This window comes from Herpailurus yagouaroundi, unplaced genomic scaffold, assembly GCF_014898765.1.
Source record: "Herpailurus yagouaroundi ecotype Mexico unplaced genomic scaffold, PumYag 185, whole genome shotgun sequence".
Lineage (NCBI taxonomy): Eukaryota > Metazoa > Chordata > Mammalia > Carnivora > Felidae > Herpailurus > Herpailurus yagouaroundi.
This window is the reverse complement of record NW_024412416.1, coordinates 12,135,063-12,161,658: the sequence shown is the minus strand read 5'-3', so window position 1 is coordinate 12,161,658 and position 26,596 is coordinate 12,135,063. Positions and strand designations below refer to the sequence as shown.

General features: G+C 49.4%; 1 long non-coding RNA gene across 1 annotated transcript in view; it reads right to left on the bottom strand.

Moving 5' to 3' along the window:
• The window catches only part of LOC121042449 (uncharacterized), a 127,348-nt gene that overhangs the window by 80,855 nt on the left and 19,897 nt on the right, over positions 1-26,596 (bottom strand). Inside the window, exons 3-4 of the long non-coding RNA XR_005796207.1 lie at positions 22,639-22,735; positions 8,636-8,786 (exon numbers count right to left, since the gene is read on the bottom strand). This is a non-coding gene — a long non-coding RNA (uncharacterized LOC121042449). The remainder of the gene's footprint in view (positions 1-8,635; positions 8,787-22,638; positions 22,736-26,596) is intronic.

The following is a 26,596-nucleotide window of genomic DNA, read 5'->3' as shown; positions in this document are numbered from 1 at the left end:
TATATGTATGTGTGTATATATATGTATATATATGTATATATATGTATACGTATATATGTATATATATACACACATATACATATATATATATGTATATACACGGAATACTACTTGTTGCTGCCATTTGCAACAGCGTGGATGGAACTAGAGTGTATTATGCTAAGCAAAATAAGGCGGTCAGAGAAAGACAAATATCATATGATTTCACTCATACGAGGAATTTAAGATACAAAACAGATGAACATAAGAGAAAGGAAGCAAAAAGAATATAAAAATGGGGAGGGGGACAAAACATAAGAGACTCTTAAAAATGGAGAACAAACAGAGGGTTACTGGAGGGGGTGTTGGGTGGGGGGATGGGCTACATGGGTGATGGGCATTGAGGAGGACACTTGTTGGGATGAGCACTGGGTGTCATATGTAAGTGGTGAATCACTAAATTCTACTCCTGAGATCATTATTGGACTATATGTTAACTAACTCGGATGTACATTTTAATTAATTAATTAATTAAATAACTACACGAACACATAAGAAGAAAAGAGGTATCTTTTGCAACCATCAACTCCATACAAAGGTAAGCTATAAATAATAGTAGTAGTAATTGAAGAAAGGAGGGGCTTCTTCTGGGATCTTGAAGATTCCAGAACGAGGGTCGGCTGATCTCCAGCCTCAGGGAGGTGGAGTTCAGTTCCACCTGAGGACGCTTTCTAACCGCATGGACCAGCTGTCGGTCCATGCTCTGCCCGAAGCCGTATTACCATCTAACGAGTGGCCTTGGTGGCCCGTCCAACGCCAGCACTCCAGGGTCCCTTCCTCCCGGGGCCTGCCCAGAACTGGCTGTTTAATGCTAGATCCAGCCGAGAAGGGCTAACTGGTACCATCCGTAAACAGTGTGGGCCAGAGATCGGCTCGAACTCACATACCTGAGGCCGTGTATTTAAATTTTTGTTTTTACATTTATTTATTTATTTTCGAGAGACAGAGAGAGACAGAGCACAAGCAGGGGGAGGGGCAGAGAGAGTAGGAGACACAGAATCCAAAGCAGGTTCCAGGCTCCGAGCTGTCAGCACAGAGCCCGACGCGGGGCTCAAACTCACAAACCACGAGATCATGACCCGAGCCCAAGTCGGACGCTCAACCGACTGAGCCACCCAGGCGCCCTACCTGAGGTCGTGTATTTAAAACAGCCACTGTGATATGCTTCGAGGATATGCTGTCCTAAACAGCTCACTTGGGGTGGTGGGGGTAGAGGGAGCGTGGTCGGGGAGGGAGGAAGGCAGAAGAACCTAGGCTTTAGAAAAGTCTGGAAAGCAAACTTGCCCCTGTCCCCAGAGATGGGCAGCGTGGCCAGCCAGGGCATCCATGCCTGGAGATGAGCCCAAGCCCAGTGTTGCCGGGAACACTCCTCTCTGAAGTGAAACTAAGGTCATCACACCCTGCTGAGTAGCCCCTTGGCCAGATGGGAAGCTTGGCCCGCAGAGGCCCAGGGACCCTTCCTTTATCGGCACTAAGAAAACAAGAGCCCTAGGCCCTGCCTCAAAGCTCTCAGCCACACCCTGGCCACCTTCCAGCGCAAAGGGAAGGGACAGCGCGGCACTGAACGCCTCCTCACCCCAAGCACACCAGGCTTCCCCAGGCAGGTCCTTCAGCCGAGGTCACGTTTGCCCAGAGGATGCTTGATCGCAAAGGACGAGAGGAAGAGTAACACAACTTTCCCTCCGTTCTTCACAATAGAACAGTGACATCATTCAGGAAGCCGAAGGAGCTGGGAGGAAGTTGGACTTCACGTGTGCTGTAAAAGCGGTGGCTTTGGATAGCAGCCACAGGGCCTGACTCTGCCGGGACCCTTGAGCGCACCGGCTGTCACTGAGGCTATGCTCTGTCAGCAACACAGACTTCCCTAAAGCAACGGAAGGGTCATGGCCAGGGTTAGGAGGGATCAGGCCACCAGAGTCTCCATGACAATGGTGAGGGTGACATGCAGGCTCTTTGACAGTCACTGACACCCTGCCCTAGCGCCTGGCTACCTGTCCAGTCTCAACAACCCCAGCCTTCCTTCGTCTAGCCCCCATGGTGCCAGGCTTCCAACATGTCTGTGTCTGGCCAGACACACCCCCACCTGCTCTCTGCAGCAACCCCCAGTCGTCCCTCCAATCTTCCTGAACGGCTCCTTGCCCGTTCAAGACACATTTTGTTGTTCCCTGTCTTCTCCTAGTGACTTGGGCATGCCCCTCTCCCAGCCTTGATGACGCTTTGCTGTCACCCCCTGCCTGCCACTGGGCTGTGGGTCCCTGAGTGTAGGACCTCTGTCTTCTCAAGTCTGCGTCCCTAGCACCAGGCCAGAGACAGGCGGGCAATCAGCAAGCCCGGCTGACCGGTGAGTAAAGCTTCCACACCACCCACCGTAGATGTGCCCTTTTCTGCAATCCATTCAGCGAGCAGTATTCTGGAGCCGAAGTGACTGCGTTTGGCAGTGCTTAAAATCCTGATCACCCACCATCCCTTTCGTAACTCTCTAAATCACACTCTTTGTCCCATAAATCAATCTAGGGGGACACGATTATTGTGCACTTTGGTTAATTGCAAACCCAATCAGCTCCCATAAAAAAGCTGGCATTTTACATAGAGCTGAAAGGGGCCACTGGTTTTGAAAGTGCATGTGATGTGGTTTCCTGATGGGCAGAGGAACTTCAGGGAAATACTTAATTGTGTTCACGAATGACATTCGAGCTATTGTCCATGTTCCTTTTTATGGCATCGTAAAGATTACTTTTTACGGTCAGGCTGGCCGACACCTTCATCAAATGCCCTAATGTGTACATTTCACCAAAGGATCATTTGTGCCAATGAGTAACATTCAGCAACGTTCAACAAAGGTTCATTGAGTGCCTGCTATGAGCAGGGCCCTGAGGAATGGGATCTGTCTCCAAAGCTTTCAAATCCGCTAAAAATATTCTGAATTTCACAAGCAATCTGGACTAAAAAAAAAAAAAAAAAAATCTGCTCTAGTCTCCCCCCTGGGGCCCACTGGGTGAAAATGCACCTAGAGTTGCCCCGGGAAATAAAACCTCCTTCATGGACCTTCCAGATCTCCTGCAAGGTTTTGTCTCCAGCTGGCTCTGGACATTCCTCCCACAACTCTGTCTCTAAGCAGCTGATCAATGCCTCAGCCCCAGGAACTTGCTAGTCCGGTCCCAGAGACTCAGGCGAGGGGGGAGCACAGACACTGGCCAATCGTCTTCTCCCCCTCTTGCCAATGTTCAAAGGCACCTTCAAAGCAGAGGGAGCCATGTGGTTAGTTAACCCTTAATCCCCAGCCTTACCTCTCAGGAAGGTTATGAAAAGTTGAAGATAATACACTTAACCCAGCTAGCATAGTGCAAGGCATCAAGCAGGTAGCCCCCAAAAAGGTTCATCTCTTTGCACTGGTTTGGGCCATTCAATAGCTGGACTACATCCCCCCTCCCCCTCCCCCCCCCCCCCCCCCCCCCCACCCCCCCCCCCCCAGCTACAGTGCAGGACTGGCAGAAGAGATAGAGAAAAGGCGAATGGCCAGGGGAGCAGCATGTCAGAAGGAGACAGACCAGGCAGGGAAGGGGAGGGAAGGGGAAGGGTTGACGGCCATGCCAATGTTTCTAGCCCTGTGACTGCATGGATGGTGACACCGTGGACCCAGCCAGGACAAAGCCACCCTTGCTTTGACAGCTCTCGGCTCTGGCTTTTGCTGTAACTTCTGTGCCATGTAACCTGCCTTCTTTAATCGCCAAACTCGGCCCCCAACCCGTAGAGCCTCAGTGCTTCCTCCTCCAGGAAGCCTTCCTTCACATTAGAGAAGGAAGCAATCTGTCGCTCCTAAGGGAGGCGTTCCGTGACCAATGGCTCCCATCCCTCTGTGTTCACTGGGAGCGACGTGCCTGGGTGCCGAGGACGTGCGGACAAGCGTTCCTGAAGAAAATCGTGAGCGAACGAACCGTACCATCAGTGCTCCAACAGAAAACAGAATCCGGCTCGGTAGATCAGATACAGAGACTCTACTGAGGGCGAGTTTCAGAGGTGCGGGCAGGGTCGAGAGAACAGACGTGCTGAGGTGCCCAGAGGCGAATACCGAATGCGGGGTTGTGGGGAGCGGTGACCACTCCCAGGGGAGGGGAGGGGAGGGATGTACAGGAAGGGCACAGGGGGCAGGAAGAGACGCTGCCATCGCCCATTGGAGGTGCAGGAGCAGGAGGGGTGGTGGGTGTGCCAGCCCCTCCTCCTCCCTCTGATCTCCAGCCCCTGCCAGGCTGAGCCGTGCTCCCCAAAGTTGAGTCCCCAAACCCATAGGTTGAGTCTTCACACCTCCCCCCAACCTCAGAATGTGACTGTATCTGGAGATGGGGCCAAAAGAGGGAATTATGGTAAATGTGGTCATTAGGGCCAACCTAGTACAACAGGACTGGAGTCCTTCTACGAAGAGATTTGGACACAGATCCCCAGGGCAGGGGCGGACGGGGCCATGGGAAGGCACAAAGAGAAGAAGACAGCAGCATCTGCAGGCCAAGGAGAGAGACCTGAGCAGACAGACGCCGACCTGCTGACACCTGGGCCTCGGATCCCCAGCCTCCAGGACCGCGAGAGAAAACAACTCCGGCCTCGGCCTCCCAGTCTGGGTTATTTGTTCACAGCAGCCCACGCGAGCGCACACGACTCCCCAGCTGGAATCCAGCAGACAAAACAACAAGGCCACACAGTACTTAGGGGTCAGCCTCCTGGATCCCAGAGCACAGGAGGGCAGAGCACAAACGGGGGCTCGGGCGGGGGGGCGAAGGAAGTATAACTAATACACGGCAAATCATCGGTTCATCCTGGATACTGAGTGCGGAGCTCAGAGGACTCCGTTCTGCCCTCAGAATTCAGCATGGCTTTGGCAGTTGGAGCCGTGTCGCAGTGAAATGCTTCGGCCACGCAAGCCAGGTAGTAGTACCCTGGGAGAGTCCACGAGGGGCTGTGACAGAACGAAAGACTACCGTGGATCACAAGCACCGAGAAGCCACACGCAGACACGGTTGACCCCGCAAGCCCAGGGCGCACACGGCACCTGCCTGCGGGTCTCCTCCACGACCCCGTGAGCTGCTGTTTCCAGAAGCCAGCAAAAATGCACGCGCCTTAACCAGGATGGAGGTGCTCACGTCCTGCGGTGCCTTCCACGTGTCACACTGTGCCCTGCGTTTCATGGGCTCATTTCATAATCCCAAGATTTCCAAGCAAGAATTGAGTTCTAATTTGGAGGTAGAGATACTGAATGCAGCTCCAGAGAGAGCCTTGGATGTGCCAGGAGAGAGCCTTGACTTTGTTCTTAGCACTGGATCCAAAATTAGCAGACCCGTGAATCACCTTAGGAATGCATTCGAAACGCAGATTCCCAGGCCCCTGCAGAGGAATTCCTTTTTTTTTTTTTTAAGTTTATCTATTTATTTTGAGAGAGGAAGGGGGGATGGGCAGAGAGAGAGAGAGAGACAGAGAGAGAGAGAGAGAGGATCTCAAGCAGGCTCCATGCTGTCAGCACAGAGCCCGACAAGGGGCTAGATCCCACCAACCGTGAAATCATGACCTGAGCTAAAATCAAGAGTCAGACGCTTAACCGACTGAGCCACCCAGGTGCCCCCACCCCGGCCACCGCAGTGGAGTAATTCTAACTCAGTGGGTGTGTAGTCATAATGGGCATTTTAAGGAAGAGCCTGGGGTGAGGCAGTCCCTTTGACTATATGCCCTTTCAAATACAGGTTGGGAAGAGGCATCAAAGGGCAAGAGCAAGGCCTGACCTGCCTGGCCTCGCGAGTGTATGCATGGCCCCAGACACCACGTGATGTCTTTGACGCACTGTAGGTGTGGGGTGGGCAACGCAAGGTGCTGTGGATACTGGAGGAGCAGAGAGATGCGAGGGGCCAACTGCAGGGGCCTGGCGGATGGCAGCGTTGATTCCTGAGCTAGGGAGCATGGAGGGGGCGGTCAGCTCTGGGGTGAGTGCCGATGAGGGCCCGCGGTGACTCCACGTCTGGAGGCAGAGGCTGGGCAGAGGTCTGGGCTGGGTGCCGATCCAGCAGGCATCAGGGCAAGAGGGCAGGTGACTAGGAAACGGAGGGGACCATCCAGGGAAAATATAAACAGGAAGGAAATCAGCTGCCATAAGGTATTGAGCAGAACAGATGGAGAGGAGCACAGAAATCCAAAGGAGGGAGGTAACTGCGTCACATGCTCCCAAAAGGACAAGAGGCATGAGGACCGGAACTGAATGGACAGTCCACACAGCTCCCAGGAGACTGTGGGCCCCAGTAGGCTGATTGCAGTGAGTTAACGTGGGACTGGCCAGAGCAGTGGCGCTAGGACAGAGGAAACTGGGAACCTAGGAGCACGCTCACGAGGGATGTGTTCACAAATTACACCATGGGGGCGCCCGGGTGGCTCAGTCAGTGAAGCATCCAACTCCGGCTCAGGTCCTGATCTCATGGTTCGTGGGTTCTAGCACCACGTCAGGCTCTGTGCTGACAGCTCAGAGTCTGGAACCTGCTTCAGATTTCGTGTCTCCCTCTCTCTGCCCCTCCCCTGCTCTCGCTCTCTCTCTCTCTCTCTCTCTCAAAAATAAATAAATATTAAGAAAATATACTTTTAAACATCTCAAAGTCTGTAAAAAATTAATTACAATTTACTCTTTTACTATTAAAAATTTAAAAACCAAATTGTAAGAGCTTGATGTTGTATCTTGTAGGTAAACAACTATTAATGTACATGTAACACACACACACTAGAGCTAGTAGGAGGGCAAGTTAATGGCAGTGGCTCCAAATTTGCTTCAATACCAACCCTTCTCCCCTGTCCGTGCTGGACTGCCTGCTTGTGGAGGGAAAAAGGGAAGCATGACTCTTCCCTTCTCTCCTCCTTGTCCAGAGTTTCTCTCCTTCTCCAAGTCGTACCTGGTTACTGACCCTGCCGGGCAAAGCCTGGTAGGGGAGAAGGGTCTAGACCTGTTTTCTGGGTGTTGTTGTCCAGCTGACATCACTCCTGCACCTCACGACTCCCGGGACAGGACTCAGACCTCAGTCCTCGGTGTCCCCAAATCCAGGTGGTGATGGACCCTCCAAAGGTCCCTGTAAGGCCTGCCCTTTCCAGCAAGGCTTGAGACCGGGAGACCTCCATCCACCCACACCCCTTCTTGACGTGCCCCCACACAGCCTTCTCCAAGGAGACCCCCCCCCACAAACCCTCCCCTTAAGGACTCTGCACCTTTCTAGCTCCTCAGGGCAGTCACGGAGGGGCTCAGGAGTCTGAAACCATTCCCGAATGCCTACTTGGAAAGCCAGTGATACAACCGAGCACCTCCCTTTGCCTACAGAGCCTCCACGGTAGCTGAAGTCTCTGTAGAATCCACAATTGTAACACCCTGTTGATCACACGCCATCCAGGACACTTGGGTGACCTTACTAACAATGTGCCCTCCTTCTCAGCCGGGCACTCCTTCGGGAGCTACCCCAGGGCCTGAGCCTGTCATGGTGACAGCAATACGACACCCCCTCCGTGCGGTAGCAGGCATCTGAGATGCAGATTTCCCACCACCCTCGTCCAGTGGACTTTTTGAGACTTTCTGCACAATGAAATCCTTTCTTTCAATGGGAGCCTATTATGCAAAGTCACACAAGGTGTGACTTTGGTCGAAGCTCGATTGAGTTGCCAGATTTCTGCACCCCCCTCCCATATTCAGCAGCCACCCGAACCCTGAGACATCACCAGGCCACGCTGTGCCATCAAGTCTAAAATCTACTGCCGTTGTCCTGGGTCTGGACTTGGGCCTTGACCTCCTTCCACCCACTGGATATTCAGGCATCCTTCCAGCTAACCTACCCCAGACCCCTCTAAACCCAGTGTCCTGACTGAACCCCGGTAAAACTTAGCTGGGCCCCACCTGCCCCCAGCAGGCTCCCATCCTCATTACACCAGGGCCCTACGGTGATGGAGAGGTGGCCCAGAATTACAATGTAACTCGAAACTTCTGCTGCCAAGCCCTTCCCATCTCATTGCAAGACTCCTCGTTTTGTTTTCCTGATGCGACTTGTTCCTCGGGGGAACCCCCCCCCCATTCCCCATGTTTTGGGTGGGGCTGATTCCATCTCACCCCATCTCAACACGGAGACCTCCGACCCAAGCTGGATCAATCAGAGCATCCGCCCCTGTGACCACCAGCACAAATGAGACTCCGTTCTGGGACTTCAACCAGAACTTTCTTCCAACAGATACTGCTAAGGCCGCACGAAAGAAACCACAGCTGCCGGTGGCCTCTGCGTGAGAAGAGCATGTCCAGCAGTGAAGTCACACAAAAGAAAGAGGAAAGAGATGTAGAGAGAGGTATCTTGGTACATCTGAGCATCTGTATCCTGTCATGCCTGATGCTGGCCTACCCCTGGGCTTCTCAGGAAAAGAAGCCAAGAATATTACCTGCCTTTCCTGAAACCAGTTTGAGCTGGAATTGAATCCAATCCTTCAAGCAGTTGAACTCTCCCTGACCTCGCTTAGAGGTCACATGCCCCTTAGAGCACAAGGGGGACGAGGGCCCATCCTCGCCCAGGCAGATGGAGTTCTGTGTCCCCAGCCCCTTGCCTACCGGGCCACTGCCGATCGGGGACATCCTCTGCCTTTTCATCCTCCAGGGGCCGTTGCCCACAAGGTCGCTGAGGCCTTCCAGTCCCGTTCCCCTTACAACCAACAATGCCACCTCTCCAAGCGGTTAACTCCGTCTTTTTTGATTTTGAGGGCTGAAAGGAAAATGAAACAATCACTCAAAAGCAAACAGCAACATTCTTTCAACATGTTTCTTTTCAGTGCCTGCGGCACAGCTCTGTCTGTTGGGTGCACCTGTCGTTCCCAGGCAGAAACCGTGAGGCAGAGCTGACGGGGGGCCCTTAACTGGTGAGGAAAACTATTGGTTGTTGTCGTGCTGCTAGGTTCACGAAACCAATAGCTCATCAGGGCCTCCTCCTGAGTGCTGAGCATTTTGCCCCCTGCCGTGTTGGGACAGAAGGAGGGCAGCCCCCCCCCTGGGAAAGAAACAAGAACTAAGTTTTCTTTGTTTCAAATGATCTGCATCCCAAGGGCCCAAGATTTGGCCACCGCCCATCTCCCAGCTTAGGTATTCATTCACCCCACCAACAGCCACTCTGATACTGAATACACTGAATTCAGAGCCGCTTCCCTCTACCCAGAAACCGTGGCCCTGCTTACACAGGCGTCCTACCGCACTGGCAAGATTTCCATGCAGTTCGAGGGGCTGGCCCTTATCGTGAGACAGTTTCTCTCCCGGGGACAAGGGATGCCTCTCTCAGTGTGATCAGGGCAGAGGGTGTGAGAAATTTTAAATGCGAATACTGTTGACCAGTGAGGCTCGGTGTCCATTTATCTGTCACCTCCCTGCGCAATCCCATCCACCATGGAATCCGTTCCTGCTCTGAAGCTCTGTGCCCAGGTCTGAGGTGACAATGTCTTTGAGCCCCAAACTGCAGCTGTCTACCTTCAGGACATTTTCAGAGAACCTTCAGATGTCTCAAACTCAGTACGTCCAAAACAGAACTCAGTATCTTCCCCCAGAACCTAATCCATGTCTCCTGTTTCAGTCATACTGAACCATGCATGAGCTCAAGGCAGATTCATGAAAATCATTGTCAACTCTTCCACAACCAACTGTCAACGCCGAGCCTGTTAGTGCTAAATGCTCGTTATCTCTTTGCCACTCACTTTTCTCCTCCCCGCAGCTAGAGCACAGCCTTCCAACTGATCCCCCGTTTCCTCTCCCATCCACTTTTCACCCTACAGCCAGCATGATCTCCAAAATGCAAACCCACGGTATAGAGGTTCCTCAAAAAATTAAAAATAGAACTACCCTACAACCCAGCAACAGCACTACTAGGAATTTATGCGAAGGATACGGGAGTGCTGATGCATAGGGGCACTTGTACCCCAATGTTGATGGCAGCACTCTCAACAATAGCCAAATTATGGAAAGAGCCTAAGTGTCCATCAACTGACGAATGGATAAAGAAGATGTGGTTTATATATACAATGGAATACTACTTGGCAATGAGGAAGAATGAAATCCCGCCATTTGCAGCAACGTGGATGGAGCTGGAGGGCATTATGCCAAGTGAAGTCAGTCAGAGAAAGACAGATACCTTATGTTTTCACTCATATGTGGATCTCGAGAAACTTAACAGAAGACCATGGGGGAAGGGAAGGAGAAAAAATAGTTATACAGAGAGGGAGGGAGGCAAACCATAAGAGTCTCTTAAATACAGAGAACAAACTGAGTGTTGATGAGGGCATGAGGGAGAGGCGAAAATGGGTGATGGGCAGCGAGGAGGTCACTTGTTGGGATGAGCACTGGCTGTTGTATGGAAGCGATGAATCGGGGGAATCTACTCCCAAAGTCAAGAGCACACAGTACACACTGTATGTTAGCTAGCTTGACAATGAATTATATTTTAAAAATTAAAAGTTAAAATTAAAAAGCTAAAAAAATTAAAATAAAAAGAAACCTCAACAAAAAATAAAAAGAAAAGAAAAGAAAATGTAAACCCAACCCTGACCTGTCCAGTGCTGACCTTCTATATGAACTCTGCTTCCAAACCCAGGGCTCCGGCCAGATAGATCTGCCTACAGTTCCCCCAAGGTGTTTCAAGCCTGCAGACCCTCGTTCAGGCTGTATGCTCCTCCAGAAAGCCCTCCTCTGGGCCACCTTCCCTGGCACCTTTCCCCACCCTCAGTGTTTATCACTCCGTCTTCTGTGTCCCCCATAACTCAAACTTTCCTCTAGCATTACATTTGCCGTGTGCCCTGTGGTCCTTCATTTCTTGCTCATTAGGAACACGAGCTCCAGGTTTTACCCCTGGCCGGATCCCCAGCATCTAAGCAACATTCAAGAAATCCCATCCAACTAAGGATCAGAAGGAGAGTTTCTGCCTTATCAATAATGTGGCCCTTGGCCTTAAGATGGCCCCCCAACTGACCTCAGAATGCAGCCAGTCTTGGTGCACGGAGCCCTGTGGACAAGAATCCGTGGGGCAGCTCAGATTGCTGGACTAAAGGAAGGTGTTCCAAAAAGCTTGCAGTAGGGGAGCCTGCCCTTTAGGGGAAAAGGATATGTGCAAGCCCCTTCCCTAGCCCTACCAAGCCCAGTATGCTCCCAGAAAACTCCTCTTGTCCCCATGCATTCTCTCTGGTTACCTAGGAGCACTGCTTGGTATTTATGAGCATAGGGAATGTTGCTTTCACGGGTCTTTTTCTTTCTCTTCCATTAGCCAGAAACATTTCATGGTTTGGTGCTTGCTGTTCTCCTCAAATGCAGAAATGTGAGTGAGTCCTTACCCTGAAGACCTGTCTTCATTCCCAGAGGGTCACCTCCCATGAGTGTAATCTACAGGATGGACTGTTCAAGATCCCCAGCCTGACCTCTGGAAAAATCACCAGGATGTGGCCCCCAAATCCCAGAGACTCCAGCTCAGAAGACAACTTAGCTTCCAGATGAAAAAGAAGTAAGAGATGAGGGGAAAGAATCCACTCTACTCAACGAATTCCAAAACACCAAGTGATATCTTACCAGAGGCATCATGCAACACTTGGAAGTGATATTCTCAAATGAGTGATATTCTCACAAGTCACCACCCCACCCCACCATCAGCCTTTGCTCAAAGCTGAAACCCCCAAGCCCACAGCAAATTTGGAGTCAGGTGGTCAGACTGAGTAGCAGGGAGGCTGAGACAGGAGCAGAAAGAGTGAATCAGTCGATCAACAGCTACTAAAGCTCCATTACATGCCAGGCCCTGCAGGCTGAGTGTGCACGGGACAGAAGAGTCCCTGCTCAAAGACGACTTACTCTACTGAGAGATGGCGGGCGTAGACAAGACTGGCAAGTGTCTTAAAGGGGAGAGGAGCCAAGGCGCCAGGGTGGCTCAGTTGGTTAAGCACCCCGACTCTTGCTTGCTGGCTCAGGTCATGATCTCACAGTTCACGAGTTCAAGCCCCGCATCAGGCTCTGCAATGTCAGGGACTCTCTCTCCCTCTCTCTCTCTCTGCCCCTCCCCATCTCTCACTCTCTCTCAAAATAAATAAATAAACTTTTTAAAATGTGTTTGAAAAAAAATGGGGAGGTGGGGGAAAGGAGTCTGGATTTCATTCTAGGAACAGCAGCGGTCATCAGGGGCTCTTAAGCTAGAACATGACACTCTGGTACATGCTTTGAATGGGCCATCGGGCAGTTAGGGAAAGAATGGATTCTTGGAGGACAACAATAGAAGCAAGGAGATCAGTTAAAGTTATTGTAGATCCAGCAACTAAGGAAGTTAGTCTGGGGGTGACTCTGGAGATGGACAGCTCAGGAACGGATTTCAGACGTACCTTTGGGGAACACGAGTGAATGCAGCGTGGGAGGGGAGAAAAGACAGAGCATCAGGAGCCATGTGAAGAATCATCCAATCGCTCGGTTGTGCACCTGAAACGAACGTAATATTGTATGTCCACTATACTTCAATAATAATTTTTTTAAACAGCGTCAAGGATGCCTCCTCACTTGAGCAGCAAGGGGACGTGGTGCCATTTATAAGATGGACAGGATGAGTGCAGGGAGGAGTCATTTTGGGGGAGGGGACAATCGGCATCTTCTGTTGGACTTTTCATGTTTGAGACACCGGCGTAGCGAGGTCAAGGAAGCAGGTGGGACGCACACGTCTGCAGTTCGTGTGCTTCAAGCTGTGGTGCGGGCAAGGCCACCAGGAAGTCTACAAGGGGGAAGGGTTTAAGAAAATTATGTAGTAAGTCCTGATTCCTTAAGCTCAGAGCCTGACATAAGATCCAAACCGCTGGGTGATCACTCAGTGTAAGAGTCTGGTCCCCACCGTGGGGGACGGGGGCAGAAGAAGAGGAGATGATGTGGCTGTTGAAACTGATGATAAATAACGATTGATTATTTGAAAAATAAGCTAAATATACGCACACACACGGTCTGGGGCTAAAATCCAACTTAGCAAGTGACAAGGCGACGAGGACAAAGGAGCCGCAGGGTAAAACTGGCTGAGATTCAGCCATGAGAAGGAATAGTGCTGATGCCCGCTACCTCCTGAGTGAACAGAACAAGCCAGCTCTGGAAAACCAGACATCACATAAGCCCATTTACATGACATAAACAAAATGCCTCCGATGGATAAATCCATGGAGACAGAAGGCGGATTCGAAGACATGGGGGAGCAGGAGTGCAGGGGTAGAGAGGGGGGGCATGATGAAAGGGTCCAGGCTGTGTTCTGAAGGGGATGAAAAGATTCTAGATGATTAATTGGAGAATTAATGGTGCTGACGGTTGCACAACTTTGGGAATATACTGAAACTCATTGAGGGGTGCCTGGGTAGCTCAGTCGGTTGAGCGTCCAACTTCGGCTCAGGTCATGATCGCATGGCTTGGGGATTTGAGCACCGCGTCGGGCTCTGTGCTGATGGCTCAGAGCCTGGAGCCTGCTTCTGATTCTGTGTCCCTCTCTCTCTCTCTCTCTCTCTCTGCCCCTCCCCAACTCGCACTGTCTCTCAAAAATAAACATTTAAAAAATTTGTTGAATTCATTAAATTGAATACTTCAAGGGGGAAACAGTATGGTATGTGAATTACATCTCATTAAAGCAGTCCTGTATTTTTTAAGTACGTTGATGCCCTTGTTCTTGTTGGGGGGTGGGGGACGGAGTACAGATCGTGATTAATTCTAAGTGACGATAGATGAAACGCCGACAATTCACTCAATTACTGAGGTAAGAGCCACTCCTCTGTCACGGGAGAGCGGAGGCCAATCAAGAAACGTTGCTCGCAAAACCTACTTTCCGAACTCATGCCGTTCCTAGACCCATCTGGGGGCCGGAAGGAATGTCATGGTTGGTTGGTTGGGAGACGGGATAAAATGAAATCCGTGTTTTATAATAAGTGTCACTTCTGTCAGTTCTGGCACTTGCAATATGTGCAAAGCCAGCACTCTCGCCGTGGGGTGTGAAAGGGACGGCCATGCTTGGCGGGGCTGTGGGGCAAAGCCAGAGGGAGGCAGGCTGCCCCAGTGGAGACGGTGCTGGAAGGCCTCGCGGGGAGCGGGGCGTGGGGACCTGCTGGGGGTGGGAGGAGGAGACGCGCGCCTTGCACCGAGAAAGCAGACTTGCAATTAAAGACTGAATTCTACTCACGCTTTCTGTTGTTATCTTAACACTTGGTTTTCCCCTCATCCAGTGGTTCTCAAACGTGAGCGGGCATCAGAATTGTCTGGAGGGTTTGGGACAACCCAGCTTCTGGGGCCCTACCCGGGAAGTCTCTGCTTTAGTAGGTCTGAGGCCGGGCGGAGGATTGACATCTGGCCTTAACAAGGGCCAGGTGATACTGATGCCAAAATGGAGTCAGCCAATCCGTGGACCACACTGAGCAGCCCAATGAAGGGAATCTGCCAAAGGCATCCCAGCGCTGGATGAGGAGACAGGCGTTCGGTAAGACCACTCTCGAGATGTTCCAGGAGTAGAACGGGTTAAGAGAGAGGCGTCGTGTTCCTAGAAGACCCGCCGGGGCCCTCATCCAGTTTGGATTGGATTCTAGACTTCTGGCTTATTGATTGCCATCAGTCAAGGTACCCCTGTAACAAATTGCCTTCAATTATTGAAACAGTAATAGGCACAGCTGGGATAATGACACACAGGATGGTGCAAGTCTATATTCATTACGAGGTTGCCCACACGGCATGGCTCCCACTGGGTCTGACTCAAACTGATTTGTTCCCACAAACCCGATAGTTCTCGGTGCTTTGCCCATCTGCGAACTTGCTGTTTGAGGACGCTGAAATCCCTCAGGGGATTTCTTACAGGTCTCTGAACACAGCCTTCAAGGTTTCGCTGCACATATCTGTCGAGTGGTCGCACAGACCCACATCCTAAGTGTTTTTAAGCTGCCTAACAGCATGTATGCTAAGGGTTGACCATCGCTCGATGATACTATAACTCGTGATTAGAAACAAGTTACTCTCCATTACAGGATGCATTAGGGGCAAATCGGTGAATTTGAACTTAAGACGTCTTTGTTTCCGAAGTGCAAATTTTATTTTTTCCCAGCTTTATGGAGATGTAATTGACAAATAAAATTATATAAAGTGTAAAACGTGATGAGTTGACATATGTATGTATTGTGAAATGATTACCACAATAAAATCAATTAACACATCCATCACTTCGAATAGTTTCCATCGTGTGTATGTATGTGTGTTCAGAACATTTAAGATCCACTCTCTAAGCAAATTTCAAGTATACAATACAAAATTGTTAACTATAGTCATCATGCAATACACTGGGATTTCTGCCCCAGTGAAAGGAACATTAGGAAAATACAATGTTCTCTTAAGGAAATTTTCCCTGTAATGAGATATGGCAGAGACTAGTCTCAGTAGGGCTGATGAAGATTAAGATAGTCTCCTTAGAAGGCATCATGAGACACAACATGCAAATCACCATGGAAACCAAGCCATGTTTTTATTGTATAATAGGTTTGCTAATTATCCTAAAAAGGTAAGAAAGCCCACTGCCTCAGGAGAGATCAGGGTGGGTATTAACGAGTAATACAGGAAGCCAAGGGAGGAATGGGGTGGCTAGGAGTGTCTATCTCTCCCTGACCTGCCACTCAGGGCTGATACGCAGGTCTGGAAGTACAGTGTCTCACTGACCCATTGGATTCAAGGGCATGAGGATCAGCCATGGACTAATGCCCAGCTTCCCCAGCCTCTGAATCTTGCCACTGCCTCTCCGATGTCACCAGTACCCAGGGAGCCTTCCAGACTATGGAGGAGAAGACCCGTGTGCAGCCCCAGAAGTCAGCCTGGCCCATACAGGGGAGAGGCTGCACCAGAACACAAAGATGGGGACGAAGGGGACAGACCCATCCTGGGCACCTGCCCCAGGAACTTTCATCCACACTAGCTCATTAAATGCTCTCTGAAAACCTGATCCAGTCAGGGGCACCTGGGTGACTCAGTCGGTTGAGCGTCCCACTTGGGCTCAGGTCATGATCTCACAGCTGGTGGGTTTGAGCCCCGCATCAGGCTCTGTGCTGACAGCTCAGAGCCTAGAGCCTCCTTCAGATTCTGTGTCTCCCTCTCTCTCTTTGTCCCTCCCCCTCTCTTTCTCTCTCTCTCTCAAAATAAATTTAAAAATTAAAAAAAAAAACACAAAAAAAACCCTGGTCCAACCAAAACTTAGCACTTGCTGAATACCATTGATGTGCCCAACCTTGACCCCTTTTCTTTCTAATTCTGAACATAAAGTGATATGAAGTCGGGGATATGACAATCCTCTCAGTAGACATAGGCTAGATTTAACATATATAGACTTACTGCATTTATTTCAGACCTTTTTATTTTCTAAACACAACATCTCTGATATATTAAGTAACTTTGAAACACTCACCTATAGTTGGGTAAATGCTTCCAGGTCTCCATGCTTTTACTAATCTAAATATCCATCCATAAAAAAAACAAATAATATTGCGTTTTAAATTTTACACAATTGGTATCACATTTTATTTATATTCTGCCACTTAATGTTCTCATTCAACACTGAGTGTTCAAGAACTCTGGGTATTGACGGTGTAGAACAGTAAGTGAGTTCAGCAACATTGCTGAGTTTGTCCCATGAATATAAGGAATACAAGGTTGTTGCAAGGAATGGAGTCAGTACGATGTATATTTTTTAAAATTTTTTTAATGTTTATTTATTTTTGAGAGAGAGAGAGACAGAGAGTGTGTGTGTGAGTGGGGGAGGGGCAGAGAGAGAGAGAGAGAGACACACAGAATCCGAAGCAGGCTCCAGGCTCTGAGCTGTCAGCACGGAGCCCCATGTGGGGCTCAAACTCACAAACCGTGAGCTCATGACCTGAGCCAAAGACAGTTGCTCAACCGACTGAGCCACCCAGGCGCCCCCTGTGCATTTAAAAAAAAAAATTTTTAATGTTTATTTTTGAGAGAGAGAGACAGAGTGCAAGCAGGGGAGGGCAGAGAGAGAAGGAAACACAGAATCTGAAGCGGGCTCTGAGCTGTCAGCACAGAGCCCGACATGGGGCTCAAACCCACGAACCGTGAGAGCATGACCTGAGCCTAAGTCAGGCGCTTAACCGACTGAGCCACCCAGGCGCCCAGTATGATGTATATTTCTGAGGCTTAAGACTTTGAGACCCAGGATGCAGTCGGCTCGTGGAAATGTTCCAGGTGGGCCTGAGAATATGCATTGTCTCTGTAGATGGAGTTCCGCCTTAGTCTATTAGATGGACATGTAAGTGGCATATGCTTAGGAACATGTGTCTATTTAATCTGGTTTCTAAAGAATTGTGTTTACAATTTGAGAATAAATTATATTTAAAAAATAAAGTCACTTTAAAAAAAATAAGTGAGAAAGAATTGTGTTTAATATTACAGTAATAGGGCTTCACCTGTATCAGTTATTTTGATTAGCACAACTCTGCCGACGTGTGTGACAGGAGTCTCACACGTGAAGAAACGTAAAGCTCAATGCCGGGAAGCGACAGACTCAGGGTTGGAAACTGTCAGCTTCCTGAGGCAAACGTCCTTCCAGGAGTCATGCCTGCAACTGAAGAAATGATCTGGCCACCTGGGCAAGGAGAGGCCGTTCGGCCTACATTGACAGGCGGGTGTGCGAGGCTCTGACTGGATAACTCTGGACCTCTAAACTGTTGTATGAAATCTAGCCAACACCAGTCTGGCCCCTCTGAATGACATTCTGATCCCCTGCCGTTGGCATCTGGTTGACATTTGTCAGTCAGCTGACATTGGACTGCTCCCCCTGGCTTTCCCCAGCGTGTACTATCTCCCGTGGATCTCCCTACAAACACCAGGGCCTCTGGGCCTCACCCCCCACCCTCCCCCATCTGTCAGGGATCCCCCAACTGCAGCAGGCCAGCAAGAGCAGGTCCATAAATTAACAACCAAAGCCCGATCCAAAATGTCTTCCTGTTGTGGCTGCCTTTTCTGTCTATTAGAACGGAAATTGAAAAGGCGGGTTCACCATGACATTAACATGTCTGGGGCGTCAAGGCCCCTCCCTGGCAAGGGCCCTTGTACTTAACTCTGCATCCATAATTTTCTTTTCTCAAAAAAGACTCCAAAAATTGTAAGAACTTCAGGCCACCCAAAACCTGGATCCACCCCTGGAGAAATAACTTCTCTTGGAGATCTCCTTGTGAAATAGCGAGGCATTCTTGGGGAGTTTATAGGTCATAATCTCAGGATTCCCGCTTAGATTGGGATTAAAGCCGAGGTCGCCCTGTGCCCGGTGTCCTTCCACTTGTACGTCAGGCTAGGTGCCTTCCCCAACCCCGTGGGACGCACTGGCCTCAGCCTTGTTCCACTGTGGCCGTCGAGCCAAGGGAAGGCCAGGGCTCCCAGCTCAACAATCCGCCTGGGCCCCGCCCTGCTCCAGCTGTGTCCGCTGGGCTCTTGGGGAAGGGCCAGCCCAAGCCAGATGATCTGACATGATGAAAAGGGAAATTCTCGGCATTCCTTCTGCAGAAGACATTTGCCAAATGCGATGCAGTGAGGAGAAGCAGGCTGGGGTTTTCTCGGGCAGCCAAATGCATCTTCAACCCCAGCAGAGTTCGTTCTATGTAGCAAAAACTGGGTCGCATCTATTTCAGTTGAGTTTCACAGGGAACTAGTGTCTTCTGTGGACAGAGCAGGGGGCCAGAGAAGAGGAGGCCAAGGGAGGATGCGGGACCAAGCATCGAGGTACTCTCTCAATGCACACGGACTTCAAGTTTTGGAAACATGTCTTCATGTTCCCAGAAATGACCCAATGGAACAATCAGATTATATTATTTTCTCCAGCCATCAATGCACAGTGATGGTTCCAGAAGGCAAGGGCCAAAACCCTGTTTTTAACTCTGTCTTGACTCTCACACTAACCAATTGCCTAAAATTTCTCACAAAGTTACTTTTTCCCAAACGCTAATATTCCTTTCTCACCAAGAACAAAGGAGATTTGGTGGGGAGAATGTCAGTCTGTCAGTTTGAACCTCCCAAGCCAGCTTTAGAGGGTCAGCTTCCACCGGGACATCGGAGGGGTGTCCAGAAAGTTGACCAGAACCCTCTTTCCCCCACAGCTAGTGGGTAACCTGTGATGCTAGAATTACCTCCTAACTATCTACCCCTCTTAGAAGCCTGTGCACTGTAGTTATTAGAAGCATTAGATTATCTGGTCATGTTGGCAAAGCCAAACATTCCTTCAAGTCTCAGCTGATCACCTCCTCCATGAAGCCCTATCTGACTGCCTCCCACCTTGAAGCTGAATCAAGCATCATCCCCCCGCCACGACCATCTTTGTATAATAGCACTTATGATCTCATCTACCTATCTACATCAGTTCTGTCTCCCTCACCAGCCTGGAGGCATCCCATTACTTAGGTTCTCGATTTCTCTCCCACCCTCTAGAGCTCACTGTCACTTCCTGCCCAGTTAGTCATTATGATTATGAGCCTGTGCTTCACAAATAAAGAAGCTGAGACTTGGGAAGATGGTGTCTGCCCAGAGTCTCAGTGCTGGTTAAGTGTCCACACCTACACGCACACCTAGATCTTTTGAGTCTGAGTCTGGTGTCCCTTTCACCTTTCAGTGGCCACAGGGAACAAGGCTTTAAGGAAATGAAGATATTGGGAGGGTGAAAGTCTAGAACATGGCTTCCTTGCCCTCAAACAGAAGATTAGATGAGAAATTGTGGGCAGAGGTGCCCAAAATATAATGCAGTCACAAGTTAAAAGGCCTACAGAGGCCAGGCGGGGCCCGGGCATGGTTAAAGCAGGTCAGGCAGGGACTGTGAACCACCCGAGAAGGTGTGGTCACCTAAAGGGCCCCTCCTTTATTCAGAGCTGACAGATTGCTACTACATAGGAACACAGGCCCAGAATTACAAATTTTATTTTTATAGTTGGAAATCTCCACTTCAATAAAAAGTCTCCAATATTTTCAATGTTGGCAGCTAATAAACATTAAAACAACAACAACAACAACAACAGCTGAGGGCCAAATACATTTGCGAGCTAAACTTGGCCTACGGTTCACAGTGTGTAACCTCTGATGCACGCCCACTCCAGGGACATCGGATCAACCAGGGCAAATTGATCTAACTCTGCTCCAGCGCCCCCTGCCAATTCACATGGCGTCATTTCGCCATGCGGAGAACGGGGTGAAACCTAAGGTTTCCTAGTGTTCTGCCTGCATTGCTTTGAGGGCTACCTCTCGGAGAACCAGAGTTTCTGAGGAGTCAAACACACAAATGGTGGCCTTCGGCAACCAGGCTTCCTACTTCAGCACGACTCCCTCCCCTTCCGTAATTCCTGTGTCCTCTCAGCTCCCAGTAGAATAACCTCAGGATCTGGATCAACCCATGGGCCACACAGATCAGTCGGCCTCCCAGAAAGAGACTAGTTTTCAGCTTGTCTGATTTGGCATTTCTTTTTCTTCCGTCAGAATTTCTACTCCTTTCTTCGCGGATCCCTTTCTGCTTCTTCTTCAAGGGCCCCACGGAACCTCACGCAGCATTTGCCCATTAGTAAACGCTCCATACATGTGAAATGGAAGGACGAAATGGCCTCCCCAACCTTCAACACACTCTTTCGTCCTTGCCTCTTTGCAGGCATCTTAGCCAGCCGCAAGGTCAGGTTTCCACAGAATGGAGAGATCTCTGCTAGCCCCACCGTCCCCGAGTGCCTACCACACACCGGGTCCCCTCCTCATAGCATCTCCACAACAATCTTCTAAGACAGGTCCCAACCTGTCCTATACTACCGATGAGAAGAACAAAGCCCCGAGAAGGGGGAAAACACTCAAATAGTCAACCTAGCAACTGAACCCAAGCTAAAGCAATTCCAGAGTCGACCCCCAATGATACCAGCTGTCCAACCTTCCTGAGTGCTACTAGGATCCCCATGTTACAGACGGCAAAAGAGGTCAGACAGCTTACAAAGCTTCCTGAGCATCACACCCAACCTGTAAAACAGCGGCGTTCACGATTACATCACAGACTCAGACCCAAGAAGCAGTTCTAGATCCACGTCTAAATTTGAACGCAGGCTTAGTTGAAATGAAAAAAAAAAAAAATTACTGTAATAAACAGAAGGAAACAAGTTTAAGGCTGGCTTTGCTCTAATCCCTACGAATCACGCCTTGAGTTAAAAAGCTACCAAAACGTTCGTGCACATGAGCTTAACACGTTGGATCTTTCCCTTTATTGGTGAGTCTGATTTCTTCTCTCTTTACAAGTATGATCTTGCCTCACGGCCTCTCGCTACTCAATGTGTGGTCCATGGACCAGCAGTAGATAGCAGGGTTTCCCAGGAATGTGGGGTCTCAGGCCCCACACGGACTCAATGCGTCAGAATCTGCCCATTAACAAAATTGTCAGGTGATTTGTGTGCACAGGCGATTTTGAGAGCTGGACCGCATGACCTCCAAGAGATCTCAAATATCAGCCACCGTGTGATCAATTCGCTTCGTTGTATCTGAAGACGATGTTGACCAGTGAACGCTGGTTTTTAAGTACAATATAATCAACCCAGAAACACAGCTCCCAAGCAAGAACGGCCCAGGGGACCACAATGAAATGTCTCAGAAACCTCAGTTTGCAGACGAGGGAGCCTACTTTTGGGGGCCCCCAAACACACCTGAGCCCTCAGTTCCCCTACACTCAGCCATTAGCGTCGTCTGCCACGGCGACCCTGCGTCTTCACCCAACACGCCCACCGAACCTTCTGCGAGTGCTCTGGGTCTGTTTCTCACAGAGCTGTAGGGTATCGTGTCTTTCAAACTCCTTGCTGAACAACTGGAGGAAAACTGTCTTCAGCCACACGGAAAAACGCACCCAAAAATGAAGTAAGAGGGGAATAGCCATGAAGCTTAGGGGCTGTCCATAAAGCAAGCCTAGAATGGGCTTGAGAATGTCCTTATAAAGCCATATGGTGATTCCTTGGTGGCCGAGCTGTGGGTGGTATGGGGCTGGGACCAGAACCGTGGAATCCCGGGTTATAGGAAGGTCAGAACTACTCTGGCCACCAGCCAAATCTACAATTAGTCCTTGGGGGAGATGCGCGGGAAGGGACCCTGGGCTGGAAGAAGGACCCAAGCCCTGGACAACCAGAAGCCTTCCCCAGAAGGCAGTGCTTGGCTTTTCCTAGGGCCTGCTGGAATTTCATTATCCCGTTCACACTGTACAGATGGGAATTTAATCCTTAATTAGGGAATAGCTCACCCCAGAGCCTGGGCAGGGGATTATACAAAGCAACTAAGATGTGGCAAGGGGCTGACTATTTCATAGTGTGGTTAATTTGCAAATACTGCCCACTGAGAAGGCTTAGGCAGGAAACCTATCAATATAATTATTATTATTCCTGCAAAACTGCTTGAGTTTCCATTAGACCCCCTTGCTTTCATTTGCTTTCACCAAACAATTCTTCCAAGAAATGTCATATTTACTTAAATGGGGGGAAGGGAGAGAAAAGCTGAAATGCAAAAGAATATTAGGAATGAAACGAAGCTGTTCAGATAAACTAAAAACTCACCTAGACCCTCCATTTGTTCAGCCCGCGGCTCTTTTTATCACTCAAACCAGCTCCGTCCTGATCATTTTCTCTCCTGTGCACTCTGAGAGCAAGGAAGCTGGACACCAAGAGAAACCAAGGCATTACTTCTCGTGCCCTCTACACACTTCATGAATTAAACCACCCACCGATTCTGAGTCCCCCCGATATCCTTCCTATAAATTCTCCTCCCCTCACAGAAGCCCGAGTAGTTCTCTACGGTCTCTGCAACAAGAACCCTAACTGCTCTGTTGGAGTGTCTGGGTGGCTCAGTTGGTTGAACATCCGACTTCAGCTCAGGTGTGATTTCACTGTTCATGAGTTCAAGCCCCACATTGGGCTCTCTGCTGTCAATGCAGAGCCTGCTTCGGAAGCTCTGTTCCCCTTCCTCTCTGCCCTTCCCCCATTTGCGCTCTCTCTCTCTCTGCCTCTCAAAAGTAAATATTAAAAAAGAAAAGAACCCTAACTGCTCTGCCTTGTGTGGATGATAGGGGCTAGAGGATCACACACCCAAGGGCTTCTAGATAATTCCATCTGTTTCACTACTACCACCACCACAGGTTGAAAACTCAATTGTCTAGAACAGGGTCAGCAAACTTTTTCTGTAAAAGGACAAATAATAAACATTTTAGGCAGGCCCCATGGTCTCTGTTGCAACTTCTCAAACCTGCTATCATAAGGGAAAGCAGCTAAAAACAATATGTAAACAAATGAGCATGGCTGTGTTTCAATAAAACTTTATTTACAAAAACAGGTGGTGGGCCAGATGTGGCTGCCATGCAAACTTTCTGATACTTGATGTTCCAGTATAGCATTTCTAAAGACTTCATGCAAGTTTATTCTTTCAAAAAAGAGAAAACATGGGAATGCCAGCTGGTGCAGCCACTCTGGAAAACAGTAGGGAGGCTCCTCAAAAAACTAAAAATAGAACTACCCTACGACCCAGCAATTGCACTACTAGGCATTTATCCACAGGATACAGGTGTGCTGTTTCAAAGGGACATATGCACCCCCATGTTTATAGCAGCACTATCAACAATAGCCAAAGTATGCAAAGAGCCCAGATGTCCATTGATGGATGAATGGATAAAGAAAATGTGGTATATATATATATATACAATGGAGTATTACTCGACAACCAAAAAGAATGAAATCTTGCCATTTGCAACTACATGGATGGAACTGGAGGGTATTTTGCTAAGTTAAATTAGTCAGGCAGAGAAAGACAAAAATCATATGACTTCACTCACATGAGGACTGTGAGAGACAAAACAGATGAACATAAGGGAAGGGAAACAAAAATAATATAAAAACAGGGAGGAAAACAAAACATAAGAGACTCTTAAATATGGAGAACAAACAGAGGGTTGCTGGAGGGGTCGTGGGAGGGAGGATGGGCTACATGGGTCAGGGGCACTAAGGAATCTACTCCTGAAATCATTGTTGCACTCTATGCTAACTAATTTGGATGTAAACTTTAAAAAATAAAAAATTAAATTAAAAAAAAAAAGGAAACAAAGGTGGACTTTCTCTATGACTCTGAGTATGTGTATAAGTAGACCTAAATATATTAGATTAAACCAGTGGTTCTCACATTTGGCAGTGTCTGGAGGCCAGGGTCAGCTTCATGGGTGTCTATTTTACGCAGTCAAATGACGCACCGTGATTAGAAGGGCCCCAGCCCCAGGCTTGATTTAATGCTCTGCCTTCACTGTCTTGAAATGCTTAATAGTTTTTGTATAAGAGGCTCCACATTTTTATTTTGCACAGGGCCCCACAAATTATGTTGCCAGCCCTGCTGGAGACATAGAAACCATCAAAGATTATCACAGCTCGAGAGGTGCTGCTAACATCCTAGCGGGTAGAGGCCAGGGATGCTGCTAAACGTCCTGTAACACAGAGGACGGCCCCCACGACACCATAAACAATCATCGAAATGTCCACGCCGCCACGATTGAGGAACCCGGGCTTGAACCACGAGAAACTGCCAACATTCTACCATTTCTGACCTACAAGTCAAGTCGTCTGGTGTGGTGCAGCCTAATTTAGCTATGTTTTCCATCTTCCTAAGACTTAGTTTGTAAAGATATTTGCAAGCCAGAAAAAAGCCCCCTCTCAATCTGTGCATTTCTGCCTTCTTTTCGTTCACCACAAACAAGCCTCTCTAAAGCTGCCCCCAGTTCTTCTACTCACGTCTTTATCTGTTTCCTGGTTTTTCTAGGAAAGTAACACACGCAAATGGCACAAATATTTAAGGTTCTGAAACATTCTAGGTAAAAGTGAATCTCCTGACCACCCGGGTCCCTGGCCCCGTTGCCCTTGTAAGAGCAATCTCGTCTACCACTTTCTCATTTGCCCCCTGTAGACATTTTGTAAATGGGGCATCCTGCACTCATAGGTATGATCCTATTTTCTTTAGGATGTCCCTTACCTGCCCACGTCAAATGTTCACCAGCAGTTCCCTGTGCCGGGTCCAATCCTGCTTTACTTCCCTCTTCTCTGGAGCCACCTGCTTCAGTAACAAGGACTCCGAATGTTCCAGAGTCTTCTCCCCCAGCAACTCTGCCTCCCAGTACCAACTTACTAGATTCGGATTCCCTTACTCCCCCTCTTTTGAAGTCCTCGCTGAATGAAAAATAACGTTCCATTTTCCATTTCCTAACTTCTCTCCCTCGGTGCTCTTTGTCACAGAATGTATTATTGCTCTGTTTAAGGTCTGTGGGGACCCCGCGCCTGTCAACGCTGTTGAACGGAACAAAAAGCTCTTGAACTTGATTCAGGCCAAACCTATACATAGACTTGACCCTCATTTCTGTTCCAAGAAGAGCAGGAAAGAGCCTGATGTTGGAGGCTTTCACTTCCCTCGTATTGATTTGGACATGCAGAGTAAGGGAGGGGCCTCCCCTCCCTCTGCATGTGAGCAGGAGTGTGTGTGACCACACATTTCCTCATAAACTATTAATGCCACCTTTGGATCAAAAAGGGAAAAAGACAAGCGAAATCAACCAGAAAAGCAGAAGCAGGCCGAGAACACCAGTTCAAGAGAACGGTTAATTATTTAGAGGTATGTAACCACTGTCTTGATTCAAGGGCAACATTTCCAGTTGGGGGAAGTGAGAGGCCTGCGGGAAAACGTGGCTCTGGCCTCAGCCAGCACCAGATGGCTGCTGAGACAGCTGCAGGTCCCTGGGAATCTGCCCTGTGTTTCCTTCTTGACCTTCCCTCTCCCACAGCCACCATATTTTGTCTCCCAGGAGGAAGGCTGCAGGCTCCAGTTTCCCCCAGCCCCTCAAGGAGGGGACAGTGAGGTGCCCCAGAAATGGTAGTCCCGACGGCTTAATGGCAGAGCTGGCAGCTCAGTGATAGAGAGAAGGCTGGGCCCCATCCTTATGGATGGGGGAGTGTGGTCTCGGAAACACAAGGGGGTCTGGTGGTCACCTCCCCCAAGCAGTGTTGTCCTCACCTTCCAAGATGACGGGCAGAGAGGATGGGTAGGCAGAGGTATTGTGGCTTGAAGGAAGGCCCTCCACCAGCTCTCCTCGCTGAACTTTTCTGCCTCCCAGTGCTGCTACCATTTTGTCCTCGGCACGCTGGGTTTGCCCTAATTGTGGCCACGTTCCTGTCTAAATGGATGCCTTGAGGGGTTCCTGGGTGGCTCAGTCAGTTAAGCGTCCAACTTCAGCTCATGTCACGATCTCCGGGTTTGTGGGTTCAAACCTGCATCGGGCTCTGTGCTGATGGCTCAGAGCCTGGAGCTTGCTTCAGATTCTTCGTCTCCCTTTCTTTCTGCCCCTCCCAGCTTTCACGCTCTCTCTCTCTCTCTCTCTCTCTCTCTCAAAAATAAACAAACATTTAAAAATTTTTAATAAAAAAGAAATTAAAAAATGGCTGCCTCGAGAGGGTGGTGCTGGGGAGAAGGGTGCAGGGTAAGCTAGGGGGG